Here is a 22,358-nt window from a genome sequence, read left to right as displayed (position 1 = left end):
GGTGAAGATTCCATCCAGCACACCTTCCCCATGCAGCAAGAGGGTTCTCATAGCCACCTTACCTCATAGTGCTCAAATATTAATACTAAATTAAACTGATTTCTTAGTATCCCCAAAATACCCCAAGTTCCCTGACGGCCTTGACTTGAGGTCATCCCCTCTGACCTTACCCTATGTGTGAGTCTTTTGAGGCCAATTACTGGTAAAAGGTAACGAGGAAAACATCATTATCTGACCTTTACTCGAATTAGAATGAGGCCATCACACCTTTCCAGTCGGGGTAAGTGGGGAAAGTTGGAACACCAGTTGATATCAGAAAGTGATGCAGGTAGAGAAGGTTGATGTGACTTAACATTACTACTTTGACCCTAACTTTTCCTATAAACGGGGAAAATGAAAATTTTGCAAAAAGTCCCTCATGCCAGGTCTTACCTGTAGGCTACTTGTGTTATTGCTGACAGGAAAGATAGGCCTCACCTGGGCCTAAGTTAGCTATACTATAATGACTTTTTTATATTTGGATATAAAAGCAAAGCCTTTACCAAACTACCATAATCAAATTACAATTAAGCTAGCAAAGGCTACAGTGGGAGGAACTCCCAGTCCAGTTGCATATAGAAGCACTTCCAGCTGCATTAGAGTGTCTGTTGATCACTGGGATGTAGAAAAGTCTCAGCTGAGGTAGTGTGAAGTGTAAAAACTTGCCTGTTTATTGTCCATGGTATTAGTATATCTCTTATTGATGGAGAGATGGCCAAACAGTCCCAGAGCCAATCAGTAGGTTCCTTAGATCTAGAGGATCAGAGTGAAGACTCTCTGGTGTCCTCTAGGGAAAACCTCCAGCAAACCCAGCTCAGCCAATTATTCATTTACAACCCTCTGTGAGTCTACGTGAAATGCCAGGGAGGTGCATTACCTAATAGTATTTCCTGGAGATTTTTTTCACCCCTTTTTCCCAAATTTTGTTTTCAATTTCAAGTCTAAACAAACTCCCATTAAAAGGTAATACCCATTAGCTGTAGAGTGGCACCTAGCAGACCTGTTATGGCCCAGGACCCCATTGTTTCTAGCCTCAATGCAAACACAAAATGAAAGGATTTCTCTCTCTCCCCCTCCCCACCACCCTGCCTCTGACAGTTTTTCCCTGGCCCTCATGCAAAACAATCAGCCAGCCTAGGTACAATGAAAACTTGACGAGAAACAGAGAAGAGCTGTGCTAGTCTATACACTATCAAAACAAAAAGCAGTCAAGTAGCACTTTAAAGACTAGCGAAATAATTTATTAGGCGAGCTTTCGTGGGACAGACCCACTTCTTCAGACCATAGCCATACCAGAACAGACTCAATATTTAAGGAGCAGAGAACCAAAAACAGTAATCAAGGAGAACAATTGTCCTTGATTGTCCTCCTTGATTACTGTTTTTGGTTCTCTGTGCCTTAAATATTGAGTCTGTTCTGGTCTGGCTATGGTCTGAAGAAGTGGGTCTGTCCCACGAAAGCTCGCCTAATAAATTATTTCGCTAGTCTTTAAAGTGCTACTTGACTGCTTTTTGTTTTGAAAACTTGCCATTTCAGGTTTAATTACAAATGTCCCAGCTCTGTAAGTTGTACTATATACAGAAATGCTCCTCACACGAGTTTTTCCATATGATGACTGTAGCCAGCTTTTTTTCCATCTTAACTAAGCTTTTATATGAATAAATTTATTTTTGATTATAATTTGATGATAAAATGTCAGCAAAATTAAATCAAATCAAGGTGGCAGTTCTCTGGAGAAATATATATACATAATAGGGTTGTTATTATTATGGTTTTCCAAAAGAGCATAAAATGTCACAAAAACTAATGCTTACCCTTTTGGTATGTCTCACCTATCATATTCTGATTGCCCAATGGCTCTTCTGTGGCATTTAGAGATATGATATTTATGAATATGCATGGTTTTTTGAGGATGGGCTACAACTATTCTGTTTAGAAATAAACTACCAAATTCTCCTTGTTATACTATCATAATTGCTGAGCACTCGTAGCAGAACGTTAGTAAAAAGGAAGAGAGTATTAGCTTCCCCCTCTTCTGCTGGACTTCCTGACATCTTATTATCCCCCCAGGTGACATTTATAAAAGAAAAGGCAGCACTGTTAGTGTTTCTGAAAGATCTTTAACTGTCAGCATATCCAAGGTCACTTGCTCCATCTGTTCCCTTTAATTAGTTTGTCTTTAACTTCCTCCTGGTCTAATACTTGTGAAGAGTATGTGTGTGTTTGTGTGTGCATGTATACATGCATGCTCTGTAAATACTAATAAACAGAAATGTGTGTTACAGGCTGGCATTTATTTACGGAGAGCAAAAGCCGCAGATTTTTCAGGGGCAGGGAGCAAATGTCATTTTAAATCATGCTCTAATCCTAGAGGGATGCAAAATATCTTAACTCCACCTTGTGGAAAATCTAAGGGATACTTGGGTTTGTGCTTCTGGAAAGTTCAGTAAACAAAGGCACAGGTTATTTGTACAGCTGCCAGACTTTTCAATCTCTCTCTCCCTCCTCTCCTTTCCAAAGAACCAGTCTGTCAAGCCATTCAATGTATGTCCTGCCAATTTTCTTGCTTCAGTTGTCATCGGGGAGTACTTGTGGTCCTGTCATTATCCGGTGAATCTTGTTTGCAGCTGTGCTTTGGGGAACCATCAACTTGTCCTCAGGTGAATGCTTCCTTTTCTCATGATCCCCAACATAGTTTTCAGAAATTGTTCAGCACGTGTTGCAGCCTTCTCATCTTTTAATAATAATGCAATGGAAATTAGAAGAAATCTGGTACCAAGAAGGCTTTACTAGCTGAGCCTTAGAGGAATCCAATCATTCTTAGTATGTTCCTTAGGGAAGTGTTGGAACTACTACAATGTTAATGTGCCACATTATTTCATAGCAGGTATGCCACCAGGAATATAGCAGGGCAATATTTATATTATGGTAGTACCCAGAAATCCCTATCACAATCATGTCCTTAATCTAAGAAGTGTATTATTCTTCAGTTACAATACAGGGTAATACATATATGCAATAGCTCTTCTGAAGGTAGAGGAGTGGCATGCTCTGTGCATTTTTTATGAATAGGTTGCCCATTTAGTAGCTCTCCACCGGCCTTTAAACGGGGAGAGATTGCCTGGTCCAACATCTAGTATAGTGGAAAATGAGACCCAGATCCAAGGAGGAAAGACACAGAGCAAAAGGAGACCTCTACAATCCACCTGAGGACATCTGAGATGTGAAGTGAGGGGTTCTCACCATTTACTAAGGAAAAGGGCAATTCTGTCTAGGGAATGGTCTCTGTGATGGCGGGGACATGGATGGAGGGTGCTGAGGTTGAGTTTGTCAGGCTAACATCTTGAAGTGTATGTGCAAGGATTGGTTAACTTCTGACCACAGCTATGAGAACAGCTAATTTCTTGGCTCGCTGGCAGTAACACATCTTTTTAATACATTTTGTATTGTCCAAAAGTTTCAATTTGTGTTAATTTTTTTAACTGAAAAGTTGAAAAAATAAATGATTTTTGGTCAAACAACATATTTAGTTCTTCTTCGCCAATACCATAAGCAGCCTATAAAGGATCCAGACCATAATGTTTTTAATTCAATAAACTCTATTGATTTGTTCATGAAAGAAATAAGTAAAATAACACAGTATTTTCTTTCCTACATGTGAAATTTTATGCTCTATATAAAATGAAAGAGTACCATAAAGTAGCAATAGGCCAAATTATATTTGTACACTGACAGATAATTGTGCAATTGTGTAATTTCTCAATACTGTAATAATTAATTAATTATATTTTGCATGTGTATTCAGTAATTGCCTTCGTCTGACTATCTAAAAATGTTTTGTAACCAGTACTTAACTTCGCCTCCAAACAGCCTTTTGAAGTTATCATTATTATATGATTTCTATACATGGGAAACTGAGGTACAGATTGGTGAATCATAAAATCATAGAATCATAGGGCTGGAAGACACCTCAGCAAGTCCAGCCCCCTGCTTCAAGCAGGATCAACCCCCACTAAGTCATCCCAGCTAGGACCTTGTTCAGCCGGGACTTAAAAACCTCTAGGGATAGAAAATCCACCACCTCTCAAGGTAACACATTCCAATGCTTCACCACCCTCCTGGTGAAGTAGTTTTTCCTAATATCTAACCTACACCTCTCCCTCTTCAACTTCAGACCAGTACTCCTTGCTCTGACATTGAACTCCACTGACAACAGTTTCTCACCCTCCTTTTTAGAGCTCCCCTTCAGAAAGTTGAAGGCTGCTATTAAATCACCCCCAAGTCTTCTGTTCTGTAAACTAAACAAGCCCAAATCCCTCAGCCTATGCTCATGGGTCTTGTTCTCCAGCCCCTTAATCATTTTTTTTTGCCCTCTGCTGAACCTGCTCCAACACATACACATCCTTTTTATAGTGGGGGGGCCCAAAACTGGACACAATATTCTAGATGTGGCCTCTCCAGGGCGGAATAGAGGGGAACAACCACTTCTCTAGATCTGCTCGAAATGCTCCTCTTAATGCACCCTAGTATGATGTTAGCCTTCTTGGCTACAAGGGCACACTGGATACTCACATCCAGACTTTCATCCACCATAACCCCTAGGTCCATTTCCGTTGTACTGCTGCTGACCCAGTTGGTCCCCAGCTTATAACAATGCTTGGGATTCTTCTGTCCCAGGTGCAGGACTCTATACTTCTCCTTGTTGAGCCACATCAGATTTCTTTTGGCCCAGTCCTCCAATTTATCCAGGTCATTCTGGACTCTCTCTCTACCCTCCAACGTAGCTACCTCTCCCCCTAGTTTTGTGTCATCCGCAAACTTGCTAAAGCTGCAATCCAGTCCCTCATCCAGGTCATTAATAAAGACTTTGAATAACACCGGCCCCAGAACTGAGCCTTGTGACACTCCGCTTGAAACAAACTGCCATCCAGATATCGAGCCATTGACGACTACACATTGGGCCTGACCATTAAGCCAGCTTTCTATCCAGATTATAGACCGAGTATCCAATCCATATTTCCTTAACTTATGGACAAGAATGTTGTGGGAGACTATATCAAAAGCTTTGGTGAATTCAAGGTATATCATTTCCACTGACATCCCCATGTCCACTGAGCCTGTTACCTCATCATAGAAGCTAATCAGATTGGTCAGACAGGACTTGCCCCTGGTGAATCCATGTTGGCTACTTTTGATCACTTTTCACTCTCCCAGGTACTCCAAAATGGATTCCTTGAGGATACCCTCCATTATTTTCCCAGGGATTGAGGTAGGGCTGACCAATCTATACTTCCCTTGATTGTCCTTCTTTCCTTTTTTAAAAATGGGCACTACGTTTGTCTTTTTCCAGTCATCCGGTATCTCCCCTTATCTTCAAGAGTCTTCAGAGATAATGGCCAAAGGTTTAGAAATGACATCTGTCAATTTCCTCAGTACTGTTGGGTGCATTATATCAAGACCTATGGCTTTGTGCACATCTAGTTTTTCTAGATGGCTCAGAACTTGTTCCTTCCCCAGAGATGGATGCCCTCCACCTTCCCATACTGCGTTGTCTAGGACCATCATGCGGGAGTTTACTTTTGTGTGAAGACTGAGGCAAAAAAATCATTGAGTACTTCAGCTTTTCCTACATCACCTGCCACTAGGTTACCTCTCTCATCCAGTAACCACCCCCACAACTTCTCTGATAACCCACTTATTGTTAACATGCCTGTAGAAACTCTTCTTGTAACTTTCCACATCCCTTGCCAGCTGCCGTTCCAATTGGGTTTTCACTTTCCTGATTACTCCCTGACATTCTCCAGCCGTATGTTTATATTCCTCCTTAGTCAACTGCCCACATTTCCATTTCTTGTATGTCTCCTTTTGGAATTTAAGCTGACTAAGGATTTCCCTGTTAAGCCAAGCTGGTTGCCTACTTTGTTTGCATTTCTTACTATGCAGCAGGATGGTTTGTTCCTGTGCCTTCCGTAAGACTTCTTTAAAATACTGCCAGTTTTCTTTAACTCTTTTCCCCTTCAACTTCATAACCCAAGGGATCCTGCTCATCAGTTCTTCCAGGGAGTCAAAGTCTGCTTTTTTGAAATCAAGGGTCTGTACGTTACTGCTCACCCTTCTTCCTTTAGTTCGTATCCTGAAATCTACGATCTCATGGTCACTGCAGCCCAGGATTCCACCCACTTCTATTTTTCCTACTAGTGAAGTGATTTTCTGAATATCACATAGTAATCTGGGAATGGAAGCTGTCTTTCCCCTCCTGCCCCCAAGAATCCAGAGTTTAATAGTTTCTTTCAGTAGACTATGTAAGACTGGGACAACAAAATAAAAGAAAAATGAAGTACAATGTGTGTATCCTCTGTGCAAGACTGAACTAAACTGAACACAAAATTGCCTTTCTTTCTCTCAGGATAATATGGATCATAGAAATTTAAAGATATGGGACACAGAAAATAAAGGCAACTAAATAATCATATTATTTGAGCACTGCATTACACTTGCTTGCACTAGTCTCCATGGCTATGTCTACACTAGAGCGTTTTGTCGACAAAACTTGCAGCATGTAAATCAACAGAACACAGCACTTCTGTCAACAGTGTTCTGCCATTCCCCCCTGAGGTGGAACACCTCTCTCAACAGATCTATATTGACAAAAAGACAGTGTGAACATTCTGGGAGTGTTCGTCAACTGAAAAGTCCCCCATGGCACCAGCTGGCTGCCCTGAGGAATGCCATGTGCACAGCAATCAGAGCTCTATGGTCCCTGCCTCTGGCCAGTTTTGAAGGAGCAAGGAGCCCTGGAAACCACATGGCAAGAAGCCAAGAGCGTGGAAGCAGCAGAGCCACAGGCTGCTCTTCAATATACCCTCACAGCCACTTCTGTCAGGCCATTCCTGAAAGATGGCAAAGATCCAGACACCTCGTGAACCCCCTGACACTTCCAGGGAGCAGTCTGAGGAGTCCCAGGAGCCACCCTCGGGCACAAAACACCAGGGCCCCCCATGGACTGGGCCCAAGCTCCAGGACCTACTCAGCATGTGGGCTGAAGAAGAAACCCTCATGATCCCCTCAAGCAAGTGAAGGAAACCTCCCACCTATGCCTGTCTCACCACCTCTCTGGCAGCATGGGGCCATCCCACCCACACCATGGAGCAGGTGCGGGCAAAAGTAAAGAACTCAGGCAGGGCTACACCCAGGCCCACAATGCATGGTGCAGATCCGTGGCAGGACTGGCCTCCTGCCCCTAATAAAGGGAGTGCCACCACATTCTAGAAGGCAAGGAGACCTCCCCATCTACAATCCCCATGGACATGGTGGAGGAACATCCCCTCCTGCCCCACTGAAGCTGGAGCCAGAGGAGGACCACACAAAAAGATGATAAATTTTAAATAGGTCAAAAAGTCTTCTGTTTTATATGAGTTATTACTTACCCTTATTGCTTGAACGTGCTGGAACACTGGGGTATATATTCCTAGATGCCAGATTTCTACTAAATATGTGGAGCACACACTTCTTTCTTGGAGCTACATGGTACTTCTTACTGTTAGCCTCATAGCTGTATTCTATATCTGTATCTATAGCTATAGCTATAGCTATATCGAAATAGGTATTGATATAGATATCGATATAGCCTGAGAGAAGAAACATATTCTGCTATGGACAACTTGGCATTCAGCTATCTTTGGGATACGCAGGACTCCGCTGTATCACAATAATTATAGATTTTGACTTTAAGGAGCAAACTGTGATCTGCAGTGCATCTGGTGCACCTTGTGTTGGGTCCTCTGAAAAATGCAGACTGGAGGTGTTGTGTCTACTAGTGCAGGAGCCATAAATTGAGGAAGTTGGAAAGCAGTACCAAAATAAAAATTTGGACAACAGCTGATGTTTGAATGTGTCAAGGGATCTGTTACCAAAAAGTGCATATAACAGGAGAGGTTTTCTAAAAAAATCTGAAAATATGGTGAAGAAAAAAACCAAGGCAGGAAAAAGTAACACAACAGAACAAAAAAAGAGAACAAAAGTAAATAATTCCTTGTCGTATGCCATTAATACCAAACTAGATCCCTCAAGGACACTAGGAATAAAAGGAAAGCAATTAGTTTGCTCTTTATTCTCATTAAATTCCCTTAATTACATTTTTTGAGATTAAATGCACTTATGTGAAGGTCATGCCATTTTAATTTAGGTATTGTGTCCTCCAGGTTCTTTCCTCTGCAACTATTTGTTCCTTCTCAGGGGAAAGTGAGACCAGCCGTTTCTAATGTTAACAAAAGGCATATATAAATTCACCTACAAAAGAACAAGGACTCCAAGCCTTGAGGTACTGCATATTTCACGATGGCTTAAAGCAAAGATTCTTTTTTCTGAAGTACTTAATTTCATTTGCATCTGTTAAATGTGTGATAACAGGAAGAACATATACAGGCAAGGGGACTGGGAAAAGAGGTGCAGAATTTAACAAAATGGTGCTAATTTGAAAGATCATACAATAGAAATCTACATTTCAAAACAAAACAAAACACAACAAAAAAGAAAAAAGTCATTGACTCCCTTCAATAAATTCAGCTGAATGAGAGGTTACTTCCTGTAAAAGAAGTGTTGGAGACAATAGTTAGGAATTATTGAGAGGACATTTCAACGTGGGTTTGATGCTAGCAAGTAGCCTTGCTTCAAAAAGGTCAAATTCGTCTTTCATTTAGTTTTGCTAAAAACTTTCAGTTTTATATGCTAACAAGTGTGCGTGCCTGCCAGCTGAATATATCTAAATTTCCCTGGTAAAAATCCAAATAAAATATTTGAATTAAAAACAACACAACTTTTATTTTACATTGCAGTATTTCAAACATCCATGTTTTCCTCAGCAATCTAGTTGCCATATTACTACAACAGAATGAATTTATTATATATAACTATTGTAAGTGAAAGCTTTATCACCTATATGAAATACAGTTAAATATATTGAACCTGATTCTCCTCTAACAACTTTTCAACACTGACATAACTCAGATAAATTCAGTGAATTTATTTATGATTTACCTTGGTGCAAATGAAATTAGAATGAGGCCCATATGTTGTAAAAGCACAGAAAGCAACATAATGGCCCAACTATCAAAACTAGTAACCACATTTCACAGTGGGTGCCGGAATGATCTTTAGGCCAGGTACTCACATTTGGTGTCTTATGAATAATATGCAGACAGTGAGCCAAATATTCCTATCTGTTATACCACTCCATAACATCATTGGACTTCAGTTATTTCCTCCTGATCTATCATAGATTGAAATAAAAAATGCTATGTAATACGTAAGATTTATAAGATTATGATAACACCATTAATCATTCCACATGGTTAAGTAACTTACGGGAAACTATTGCAGATGTAGGTCTTTGTTATTTAGATTGAGAGCAAGAACAAGTAAAAAGGTAATGAAGTAACGAAATAAAATACAGAATACATGCATAAATAAGGATAGTGAAATGAGAATTACTTTTTGTGTGGCTCAAAAGATCACCTGCTTAGCCCCATTTAGGTTTGCATTAAGTCAGATACAAATTGCTGAAAAAATCATTATATCTTTCACAAATTAAACTCATATTTCAGATTAAAAGACTTTGTTTTATTTCAGTATCATGCAATGCAGAAATACATAGACTAGGAAAAAACAAACAGATGGCTTAATAAAAAAAACTCTCAGCAGCAGAAAAGCATAAGCATCGTTGGTGATATTGACAACATTTTGTGGAAACTGGTGGAGATAAGATGTAACAATATTAATTAGGCATAAACATTTCAAGGTGAAAGTGTGGGATAAAGTGGGGACATGAATTAGGGATCTGTGATTCATTATAAATAGAGACAGACTAGAGCGGAAGAGTTAAGAACCAGATTTGTATTTAATCTCCCCTGTGATTTTGTGTTGTTCAGATCGACAGATTTGTTTCAGCTCATTATCAAAATATGAACAGGCAACAAAAGTTTATATCCATATTAGATGCAAAACCAAACTACCCCTGAATCTTAAAGTGATCTGAGCCATTCCCATACTGAGTAATAAAGCATTAAAACATATCTTACTATTCACAAAACAGGTTGCATCACAGTATAGACACGTCATTGCTTCAAAAGGGACATTATATTGTAATATAGAATCTTCGGGCCTAATTCTCCTCTCTCTTAGTGGCAGGTCCAATGAATTCACACTTGTTACACCATTATAAAACAGTTTATCGGGGGATGAGAATCAACCAAGTAATTTTACATCAATATAAGGGAGTGAGACTGAAAGCTGGATGTCAATGTGAAAGAGATGTTCCCAACTGCCCTTCAGAGAAGAATTGGAATTCCTCTTTAATTAGCAACTCATGTTCTCACTATTCAGTTTTATGAACCTGATGAAAACACATTGATCCAACTTGAAAGTGTTGGCCAAAAGCTCTCTCTGCATTGCCAGAACCACAATAGGCAACTCAAGTAATGAGGATCCTTCCTGAAAAATTTCCATCTGCACAGACAGGAATTATTAAATACTACTGTTTTCATGTGAAAACAACACCCTGTAAAAAAACACTCCATGCTGCCACTCATTGGAGACAGACGGTTATCAAGTGTTTACCATGCAGTACATGTCAATGTTACAAAAATCTCTCTAAGTGGAAAGTCACGGACACCCAGCAAGCAAGCTTGTGGGTGCCTCTCTTGATGACAATATCTGAGGATGGGATGCTACATGAAAGGGCACGTGGAGAGGAGTGGGACAGGTATTAATAGGAGGCAAGAAAATGCTTCCTGGTCAGGCGGATGGAAGGACTCTCGTCTCCCAGATGTGTGAACAAATTCAGACCTGTGATTTCCAAACAAATATTTCACAGCTATGCTTTAGACACAGAAAAAAAAAGCCCTTCATTTTTGTGTAGTTTTGTTTAAAATTTTGAGTTTATCTAACAGCTAAACTCAGCATGAAACGTATTAGACATGCAGCCAAACCAGAAGTGAGGAGGGTGGAAGGCTCAGAAAATACAGCCCAGCATTGAAATTGCCAGACTAAAAGAACAGTATGCAGTCTCGCATTCTTAAGTGAATTTTTCAAATTAATTTGAATGTGGGTGAGTAAGAGACATAGGCTACTTGACAGAGTGACTTAACTCTTTGTACAACAGTCATGATTATTTTATGTGTTTTATAATGGTACTTAAATTGTTACAGTTAAACTTTCCAGAAGAGTTTTTCGGTAGTTGCCTTGAATGAAGAAGACTATCATAGCTTTGCTCATTTATAATGAAGTAGTTTCAAAGTGCTAATAGTTAAATCACCATTTAGATACTGCCACAGAGTCCTCCTAACTTAGCAGACAGTGACTTTGTCTGTAATTTGAGTCCAGAACTCATACATAAAGCATGAAGGATGTGTGACAGTTGGTAAAGCTCTAAGTCAGCTGGGAAATTCAGTATGTTTCTTTTAAAAGTGTGTTTCTTTCCCAAAAGTGCTCTGCCGAGAGCCTTGGAGACTCCAGTCTTCATTTTATTGAGAGAATGGCTATGGCACTGCTAGGACCACTGTAAGGTTTTCTCATACCATCCTACCACAGCTAAATGACCTAATGGGAAAAGGAGTTGGAAGCAGGAAAGGACCAAGTCTATGACTCTACAGAATTTTTTGTGTCTCTACTTTAATTGCCAAGGGTGTCAGTAAATGCCAAATGCCAAATGAAGGGATTGTCATCAGGTTGCAAATGCCTATTCATAGAAAATTAATTACATGCATAATTAATTACTTCATTAAGATTTAAATCTATAAAAAGATACTTATCCAAGGCTCTACATACCGTAACAGCTTCCCTAATTGTACAATAGAATGAAATCTGAACGCCACTGATATAATAATTCTAAGGGGAACTCAGACAGCTAAATACCTACCGAAGCACATTCTTTCTCCTCCCACCCCTCCGCTCCACATCATTGTACAGAGACAATCTCAGCTCTCTTCAAAACCCCGATCAAACAGGTATATCTCAGAGCATCCCCAAAAAGTCATCAAATTCAGGCTATTTTGTGGAGAGGGGGACAAGTAAAAGTTCTGGAGTCCTAGAACATAGCTACATATCAGTTAAATAACCAAAGCTTTCCCAGGGCAGCTGACTTGGGCTTGTAGAACTTGGCCTGCTGAGCTGTCAGATTGTGGTATAGAGAGCCAGGCTTGGGCTGGAGGTCAGGTTTTGGACAATCCCTCCACACAGAGTCCCAAGCTTAAATATCTACACTACAATTTTACAGCTTCTCAGTCCACAATGCCAAGATAGCTGTTCAGGCCAGCCACAGGTGTTTTACTCATAGAGAACACCCTGCCAGATGCTTACTCTATTTCATAATGTAGGGGACACCCACAGGTCTAGGGCCCTGCTTACTAACTGTGGTATTGGAAGATATGCCATTCCTCGGGTAAGACAGGCCAGGTAGGACTGTATAGGTTATAGAATCAACACGTTTGTCTTCCCCTAGAAGTCAGTAAGCAGCTCATGCAGAATCCAGAGCACTCTTGTCATATGATCTCCTGAGATGCCCTGCTCAATAAACATTCTGTATCACTGCCTGCTTCAGAATAATTCTAAACTATAGAGCATGTAGAGCACATTTTCATGATCTAGTGCTGAGGTAAGAAAAGCATGGATAATAGAAACTAGATCTGCATCCAAAAGGGAAAAAAGAACTACATATGACCATTACAAAACAGGACCTGAGTCAATAACCTGAAAGGTGAAGACTATATCCATAATTAATCTGTTAATTAATCCCCCCCACATGTATTCTCAAAGTGATTGTCCAGTCCATGCTCTATAAACATGTACATGACTTCTGCAACTAGGCCGGGGTTGGCAACCTGCAACTCTGGAGATGCATGCATCTCTTTAAGGACCCCTTTCTGGCTCCATATGCTAGAATGACCCCTCCCCATGCCAGCTGAAACAAAAGCTCCCCTCTCAAGACTGGCCAGCATTTGATTCTTCCTCCTCCTCCTCTTCTCTGACTGAGCAGGGCAGAGGTCAGCAAGGCAACAGAAGAGGTGGGGCTGGCCAACACTGACAATTCCTCCTCCTTCTCATGCCTAGAGGCAGCCTACTAAGAGGAATTCTGTCCCTGTGGAAGGCATCAGCACAGAGTTGTCCACTTGAAGTGGATACTAGAAAAAGAATGTGTGACAGCTGTGAGCCTGTCTTGTGAGAAAACTAATACCTTGGTATCAGCAAAGAAAAGATTGATGTCAGGTGGTAAAAACAATGACTTCCAATTGAAGTTTATTGTCAGCAATGCAAACAGGGCAATGACCAAAAAGAAAGGAATTTACTAGGATAAAATTTAGCCTATGAAAATGGTTTCACGATAAAAATTCTTGATTCCAAAGTCATGAAAGGTAGGGGCAGGGAATGATGGGGAGGCATGGTGGGGGGACAGACAGATTATATAAATTAAAATAGGAAGTGGCCGTACATTTAATTATTGTAATATTTTACTGGCTTTGCTCTCAGCTGGCATCAGAGTAAACTCTCTAGTCAAGATTAAGTTGAAATTCACACTTCAGGTAGATTAAATTCTTATAATGTTGTACTCCTTTGAGAGGAGTATTCTTTGGAATCTTTCTAAATAGTCTGAGTTAGTAAAGATTAAGATTCTAAACAATACACTATGTAATACCCAAAGTCACCTGGGAGAAACAGTGATGTAGCCATTCATTTTGGTTTACATATATACCTTTTTCACATTGGTAACTTTTAATTTATTTATTGTACCTTATAAGAATTCCTGCTTCTTTTGGTATCATTCCCTGACTTGATAAACACTGTAGAAATGTACACATGCATTTTATGGATGTCTGTCACTCACAAATCTCGTCTAGGGAAAAAACCAAAACAGCAGTGCCTAACTAGTTACTTTTGTGAATGAGGTAAGAATGTAAAATTGTTCCCTCTCATGTTTATCTATTCATAGTAGCTATTTCATAGAAAAAGGGAAAATACATATAATACATATAATTATAATATAATATATACAGCTAATCTATATATTAATAAATATAATTATAAAATATCACCATGACAAGTACAATTAGGTATTTGTTTATAATTGTACTTAGCGCACTTTAAATGAGGCAAACTCATCAATAATTGTGTTGAAATTAATATTATTTGCTACCTCATATTCTATTGATAAGATTGACATATTTGATAATCCATCCTGACTCAATGATGCTCAAAGGTATTTTTAATTAATTTTAATTTACTAAAACTGCTTTTGCAAGAAGCCACAGTCACTGCAAGCAAAGAAACATTCACGGGATGATTTCCAAATTTGCATAAGTTTTGGCCGGATTATATTCATGCATTATCTGTAGAAAGCCTGCAGTAGTCGCAGATGAAACATTGGGCAACAGTGTAAAGCCTGATGTTTAAAACTCTGAACCTTCAATGAAATTTTCAAGACTTTCAAATCACTGTCATCTTTAAAGCTTAAATCTACTGAAAATAGTTATCTTGCAAATTTGAAACATATGTTCAAGGGGTGGCCACATTGACTTGACTATGCAATAAACTCATAAAGGAGTTAACTTTTTCCCGCTTCAATTATTAAACTTAAATACAATAGCCTTTATATGGCTCACACTCCTGATTAAATAATTATCCAGAAAAATGGAAACATATGTTTAAGGGATTGCCACACTGTTGTTAATATGGACCTCATAAAGGAAACATATTTTCTAGAAATCAGACAAAATCTTTGTTGCAAAGCATATTATTTTACTATATCAGTATGAAAAAGATGTGCCCTTAAAGAAATGGCTCCCTGAGGAGCTGTTGAAGTTGACTGCCCTCAGCGTGGGTAGGGGTGCTGAGCTGGCATGAGGCATGAGCAAAGATAGCTTTATAGCTGTCTTAAAATAAGTAATTTTCTATAATATTTTTCTGTGCTGCCTCTGAAGAGGTTCAAGAAGGACAAATGCAGAGTCCTGTACTTAGGATGGAGCAACCCCAAACACTGCTGCAGGTTGGAAACCAACTGACTAAGCAGCAATTCTGCAGAAACGGACCTGGGGATTACAGTGGATGAGAAACAGGATGTGAGCCGATGGTGTGCCCTGGCAGCTAAGAAGGCTAATGGCATACTGGGCTGCATTAGTAGGAACACCGCCAGCAGATTGAGGGAGGTGATTATTCTCCTCTATTCAGCACTGGTGAGGCCACACCGGGAATCCACTGTTGGCCTCCCTGTTACAGAAAGCATGTGGACACATTGGAGAAAGCCGAGATGAGGGTGACAAAAATGTTGAGAGGGCTGACGCACGTGGTTTAGGAGAAGAGGCTGAGGGATTTGAGCTTATTTAGTCTGCAGATGAGAAGGGTGAGGGGAGCGAGGTTGATAGCAACCTTCAACTCCTTGAAGGGGGCTTCCACAGAGGGAACTAGGCTATTCCCAGTGAGGGCAGATGACAGAGCCATGTTCTCAAGTTACAGTGGGGTAGAAACTAGGTTGGGTATTAGAGAAAATATTTCATTGGGGGGGGGGTGAAGCACTGGAAGGGATTACCTAGAGAGGTGGTAGAATCTCCATCCTCAAGGTTTTTTTAAGGCCACTTTTAACACAGCCCTGGCTGGGATGATTTAGTTGAAGTTGGTCCTGTTTTCTGAGCAGAGGTTTGGACTCCATGACCAGCTGCTCCAAGCCTGGAATTGCTCCAACCTGACTTGGGGGACTTTTCAACCTTCTTCCAACCCAAATCTTCCATGATTCTATGATTTTTAAAACTGTATCTTACACTGAGTCATATTTTTAAAAATGCCTCCCAGAAAAGTATGCACTGTGATCAATTAAAAAAAATGGCTTGTGTCTTTCAACCTACAGACCTATCACCAAGAATTTTAAGTGACACACACATTTTGAAGACAAAAGTTTGTCTCTTTTTCATAAGCTACAAAATAATGTAGCTAATAGATCTTAGGACACCAGAAATATTTCTTTAAAATATATCTGTGCTTTTTATGGAAAAAGAGAGAATATGTTCCTTTTGTTTTGATCCAACTGCTTTACAGAACAAGCTTTCTGAAGGCAAGAAAATCAACCAATGAACAAAGGGGGAGAGGGAATAGAAACAGTTTACAATTTATTAAAGCCCTCTGTTGCCTGTGCTTAGCTTATAGTATTAGAACTAGGGTAGATATACAGAAGCCATGATAGTTTGGTTAATTGAGGCCTAGCAGAATCTATGCTTATCTTCTTTCCTGTCAGCAGAAACACAAGGGGCCTGCCCAGTAAGTAGGGAATGAGAGGGGAAAGCTTGGGCAAATTATCTTTTTATAAGTAGGTTTAAGGTCAGGTCAGTAATGGTGTGTCATTTCAGTCTGTGCCATCTAAAAACACCTCTAAAACAGCAAAATACGCCCAAACCTTCTCTCACTTACGGGAAAGAATAAAAGGTTATCCAATATATTCAGGTAAAAGGGCTAAGATGAGAATTTCCCTTTTAAACTCTGTTTTGAGAAAAACAGGTTGAATAGAATAGGTCATCATACATACGGGGGTCTCCATAGGTATTCATGATTCGATTATGTCAGACCCTAATTTAGTCAACATGAAGGAAAAAGGGTATAAAACAATCCTTTGGGAGAATAGAAAGGCGCATAATGAATGCCCAACGCGACACGTGTGAAGCTGTGCCAGACAGATCTGCATCAACGGGGTACCTATCACCCCAACTCTCTCTCTCTGTCTCTCTCTTCTTGTTATATTCTACTCTTGTTATTTCTCAGAACTCTTAGCTAACTTCTTCCTTTTCTGAACCACTGCAATAACTCCCTTTTGACAGGTGGAAGCGAGCTGGTCTCTGCTTCTAAAGAGTTCAAAAGAAGTCAGTGAGTATTGCATCCTGTTTGCTAGACATAGGATAAAACCATAACATTAATCAGTAAAACAATAGATATTGCTTAGTAATATTGTTAAGTAAGATCTTTGATTGTAATCTAAGTACTAACTGCAATATATTTTTATTGTAGTGTCTTGGCTAAGTGCTTCATATGTATTATTGTATTATTAAATAAAGCATAGGTATTGTTAAGATCATTGTCTGTGTTGTGACCGGTAATCCCAAAAACTCACCTCTGGCTTTGGCCTGAGGCTTTGCCTCAGATCTCAACGTTAACTGGGGGGAGGTGCAAACCTATAATCTTCATCTTTAAGTCAGATTGGCGAGCCTTCCCAAATTTATATACCTACTGTGGTAAACCCAGTGGTAGACCCTTACCTGGAAGCTTCTGGACCCTTCTAGAAGGACAGTATACTGGGTCCTACTGGGCAGCCCGCCCACGACTAAAAGGCCCCTCTTAAAGGGAGAGGGAGCCCATTAAAAGACATGGCCCCAACAAAGTGCGGGGGACAACTGAAGAAAAAAACAGGGATCGGAGGGGAGGTCCAAGGTTTAAAACTAGGGAACCAGAAAGGGACACCGAGCAGAGAACCCCCGACAGCGCCCACTGCCCCTTGAAGGTGTCGAGAGAGCCAGTGGACGCTGCCCAAAGGAACTCTGCCCGGATTCATGAGCGGAGAGCGGAGCGGAAATAGGCCCCACAGTCTCAGGCCTACCCCCTGGCCAGCCTCCTCTCCCGGGTGTTGTAAATGGCCACCTTGGCCGTGGCCAGGAGGAGGCTGACGAGGGGGTCCCACTACTTAGTGGGGCCACGGATGGGGTGTGTCAGGATAAGAAGGTGCGGGGAAAATTGCAGCCAGAATTTCAATAGAAGATTCTGGAGGAGCCGGAAGAGAGGCTGCAACCTGGTGCACTCAATGTAAATGTGTGCCAGGGTCTCCCTCATGCCGCAAAAGAAGCAGGTGTTGGGGAGGGGGGTGAACCACGCCAGGTACACGCCCATGATCACTGCCCCATGGAAGATTCTCCAGCCAATGCCCCCGGCGGGCCGTGGGACCAAGATGGAATAAAGGCTGGCCCACCGGGGCTCCCCACCCTCCGAAGGTGGTAGAAGGTCCTGCTACTTGTGATCTGGGCAGGACGTGAGGGTGGGGAAGTGGAGCATGTGAAGCATGAGCGTGTACAGATGACGTTGGGATGCAGTTCAGAAGGGGACCGGCTGTAAGGTGTGCAGCCAGCTGGGATGATGCAGAGGAGGGGGGGGCGGGAAGGCTCGAGAAGCCGGGGTCCCACAGAGAGGTCCGGAGGGCGAGGAATAAGAGGGGACAGGGTGCACCCTCTTGCAGGACCTGGCATAGGTAGACGTGAGCAGCGGGTGGCAAGGCAGCCTTCACCTCCTCGAGTATGTGCTGGGGAGAACGAAGGGTGGAGAGCCCCATGTGCTGGGTGAGCTCCGGGGACTCCATCCAGTCTCCCTGGTCGTAGTCCAGGAGGTCTCTAACCCTGGTGATTCCACCGAGGACCAGCCTCTGGCACACCGCAGGAGACCCCGCCACCTGCACACGGAGGTAGGGGTTGTGTAGCAGGGGCTCCGCAAAGAGGTCTTCCCCCGCAGCAGCCCCTAAGGACCTGGAGAATGCAAGCAGCTGCCAGGTGCAGAGGAGGTCCTGGTGGAAGGCCAGCAGCTCCTAGAGGTCTCGCTGATGGCCTCTCAAAGGCAGATAAAGGAGCTGCTGGTCGTATCGGAGCCCTCAGAAGTGACAGAGGAAAGCGTGCGCCAGCGTGCTCCACACCGGACTATCTGCACTATTGCTGTTGAGGAGTCCCTGCAGGGCCTGGAGGCGGAAGACATGGACCTGAGTGCGGAGGCATGTCAGGCCCTGTCCTCCCTCCTCTGGGGGGAGATGGAGAACCCCTGCAGGGACCCAGTGAAGTCCTGGCCAGAAGAACTCCAGAACTACCTTCTGGAGGGCGGCCAGGAAACCCGTGGGTGGGACAAGGGTGCTGAGACGGTGCCAGAGCATGGGCAGGACTAATTAATTAAGCACCCGTGCCCTCCCCTATAGGGAGAGGCACTGGAGCAGCCCCGCCCGCCTCCACAACCGCTCAGCCACCCTGCCCTCTAAACCCTGCCAGTTTTCTGGCAGAGAGGGATGTGTGGCAGATAGGAAGACGCCCAGCTAGGACAGCAGACCCGCGCTCCACCGAATGGCCTGAAGCGCGGGAGGGAGGCAGCCCGCCTGCCACCCAGCCCCAACCACCAGGCCAGATCTCTTGACCCAGTTGACCTAGGCAGAGGAGGCCGCCGAGTAGATGGCTTGGCAGGCCTCCAACCGCACCAGGTCTCCCAGGTCCTGGACCACGAGGAGTACGTCATCGGCATATGCTGACAGGACCAGCCATAGCTCTGGCTCATGGAGCACCAACCCCATCAATCTTCTCCAAAGGAGACAGAGGAAGGGCTCGATGGCCAGAGCATAGAGCTGGCCTGACAGCGGGCAGCCCTGACACACCCCTCGCCCGAAGCTGACCGGAGCGGTCAGGGTCCAGTTGAGCTTGACCAGACACTCTGAGGCAGCATACAGCACTTGGAGAAACCCGATGAAATGGGGTCCGAAGCTGAAGGCCCGCAAAGTGCCCAGGAGATGCTCGTTGTCCACACTGTCGAACGCCTTCTCCTGATCCAAGGACAGGAGGGTGAATGACAGACCATCCCTACACCTGAGCTCCAAGAGATCCCTGACCAGACAGAGGTTATCAAAGATGGTATGGCCCGGGACGGGGTAGGTCTGGTAGGGGTGGACCATGTCCTGCAGCACGGACCCCAAGTGACGGGAGATGGCTTTGGCGATTATCTTGTACTCTGTGCCAAGGAGTGACAAGGGATGCCAGTCCCTCTTTTTGGGCAGCAGGGTGAGGACGGCCCGCCTGCAAGACAGGGGGAGGACCCTGCTCTGCAAGGACTCGGCCCAGATGCTGAGCAGGTCTGGACTGAGGACGTCCCAAAACACGTGGTAGAATTCCACGGTCAGCCCATCCATACCCAGGGATTTGTTGGTGGGCATGAGACGGAGGGCTTCCAAGAGCTCGGCCAGAGTGAGAGGAAGCTCCAGCCGGTCCTGGTCGCACATGCTGACCAAAGGGAGTTGGTCCCAGAGCACTCTGCAGGCGTCGGCGTCGGTTGGATCCAGGGAGAAAAGGGTGACGTAGAAGGTGCAAGCCCTCTCGCGCATCTCTGCTGGATCCGTAAGAGGGGTGCCATCCTCCGCAAGGAGGCAGAGGATATATTTCTTGGCACCCCTCTTTTTCTCCAGGGCGTAGAAGAAGCGGGAGCCGTGGTCCATCTCCCGAAGGAGCTGGATCCACGACCTCACAAAGGCCCCCTGTGCCTGAAGGGTGTCGAGGGCCCTGAGCTTGTCCCACTTCTCCCGGTACGTGCCGCAGAGGGGTTGATTCCCGGGGCTGGTGGCCAGGCGCCTCTCCAGCTCAAGAACCTCCCACTCTAGCTGTCCTATCAACGCATCCCGCCGCCAGCTGGACCCCTGGGTATAGTCGCGGCAGAAGAGCCACTTAAGCACCTTTCCCAGATGCCACTAACCGCTGCACCGAGGGAAAGGCGCACCGTTGCCCGCGCCAGGCCAGCCAGAACTCCTGGAAGGACGCCACGAAGCCCACATCCCCCAGCAGGCTATTATTAAAATGCCAGTAGGCCGACCCCTGCTTCCCCAGTGAAAGGGAAGCCTTCACAGCCACCAGGTGGTGGTCTGAGAAGGGTGCCAGCTGCACGCTGGAGGAGTGGGCCCTGGAAAGGTGCTGCCGAGTGATATCGATGTAGTCCAACCGGGAGTGTACAGATTTATGGCCCACCACTCGGACGTAGGTAAAGACGGTATCCTCGTCCGGGTGGTGGCTGCTCCATATGTCCACCAGGGACCAATGGTTGATGAGCTCCCTGAGGATGTCTGCAGTGACCTGGCACTGCTCAGTTCCCGTAGGGTCCCATTCCTCAAGGGTGCAATTGAAATCCCCGCCAAGGACCAGGCACTCGCGAGGATTGATGGAGTCAAGGAAGGCCACCGCCTGCTGGAAGAAGGATGTTCTCTCTGGGCCGGATGTTGGGGCGTAGACATTGAGGAGGTGGAGGGGCAGCCCCTCTATCCGTACCTGGAGATACAGCAGGCGGCCTGGCACGACCTCGATGCTCCCCAGCACCTTGGGCTGCAGGTCTGGGGAGAACAGGGTTGCTACCCCAGCCCGATAGGCTGAGAGGTGACTAAAATGGACCCCGTCTCCCCACTCCAGCTGCCAACTGGCTTCGGTGGCCAGAGTAGTGTGGGTCTCCTGCAAGAAGGTGACAGAGTACCCCCCCTCCTGGAGGAAGGAGAGTACTCGGCACCTGCGGAGACCCGACCCGCAGCCCCTGGCATTTAATGAGGCAAAGATGATCGGTGCCATTTGGAGGGCTGGGGAGGATCCTTGCCAGAGGGAGCACCGACGGCCCCCGTGCGGCCACGCAGCAAGCTGTGACCGACGCTGAAGGTAATTAAGGCGTTACGGAAGCTGTGGGCCCGTTGGTAGGCCATGGCGTCCCTCCTCCTGGTCCCCTTGCCCTCTTTTAAAAGGGCCCTCATGGACTCTAGGATGCCGTGGAAGTCACCCCAGCACTGGAGGGCGAGAGCGACCTTGTTCTTGGACCCACGGACGTTGTCCAAGAACTGGTGTATCTTGCCTGTCAGCGCGTGGGGTGCTGGGGTTTCAGGGTGCCGGGGATCCATCAGCCCTGTTTTCTTGTGGGCCCCATGGCCGGAAAAAAGGTCAAAGTGGGGAGTGGGGTCTAAGTTTGGGAGGGATGGGGGCGGCGGAAGGAGAGCAGCCCTGGAGGTGCTGGGAGTGGGTGGTACAGCAAAGGCCTCCTGGGTGAACACAGTCTTGGGGGCAGACGTGGGTGGGCAAATGTTGAGGGAAGGGGGAGGGGGGATGGTGGGGAGGATGAGGTTTGGAGGGGAAGGGTCTGAAGAGGGTGGAGGAAGGGGAAGGAGTGGCAGAAGAGGGGGAAGGGGAGGGCCGGGGGGGAGGGTTACAGGTTTTTGGATGGGGCATTGATTGGAGAGGGGAGCAGGGGTAGGGGTTGGGGGGGCAGGGTGGGAGTAGGGTCTGGGATGGGATCGGAGGGGATCTCGGGAGGGGGAACTTCCACAGGCGGTGGAATGGGAGTTGGGGTTATGGGCAAGGTGCCCACGCTGTCGGCGGCGGGCACTGACGGAGTGGCAAGAATGGTGGTAGGGTCTTTGGGTCCAAGAGGGGAGGGAGGGCATAATGGGAACACCAGTTCTCCTAGGGCATCCGGGGGCTGGCCAACCCCCACCGGCAGGTCTTCCCTATTGACAGGGGGGCCGCACCCCACAACGTCCT

The sequence above is a fragment of the Carettochelys insculpta genome, chromosome 6, assembly GCF_033958435.1.
Source record: "Carettochelys insculpta isolate YL-2023 chromosome 6, ASM3395843v1, whole genome shotgun sequence".
In the NCBI taxonomy this organism is placed as follows: Eukaryota; Metazoa; Chordata; order Testudines; family Carettochelyidae; genus Carettochelys; species Carettochelys insculpta.
The sequence above is the reverse complement of the archived record's forward strand: the minus strand, read 5'-3'. Positions refer to the sequence as shown.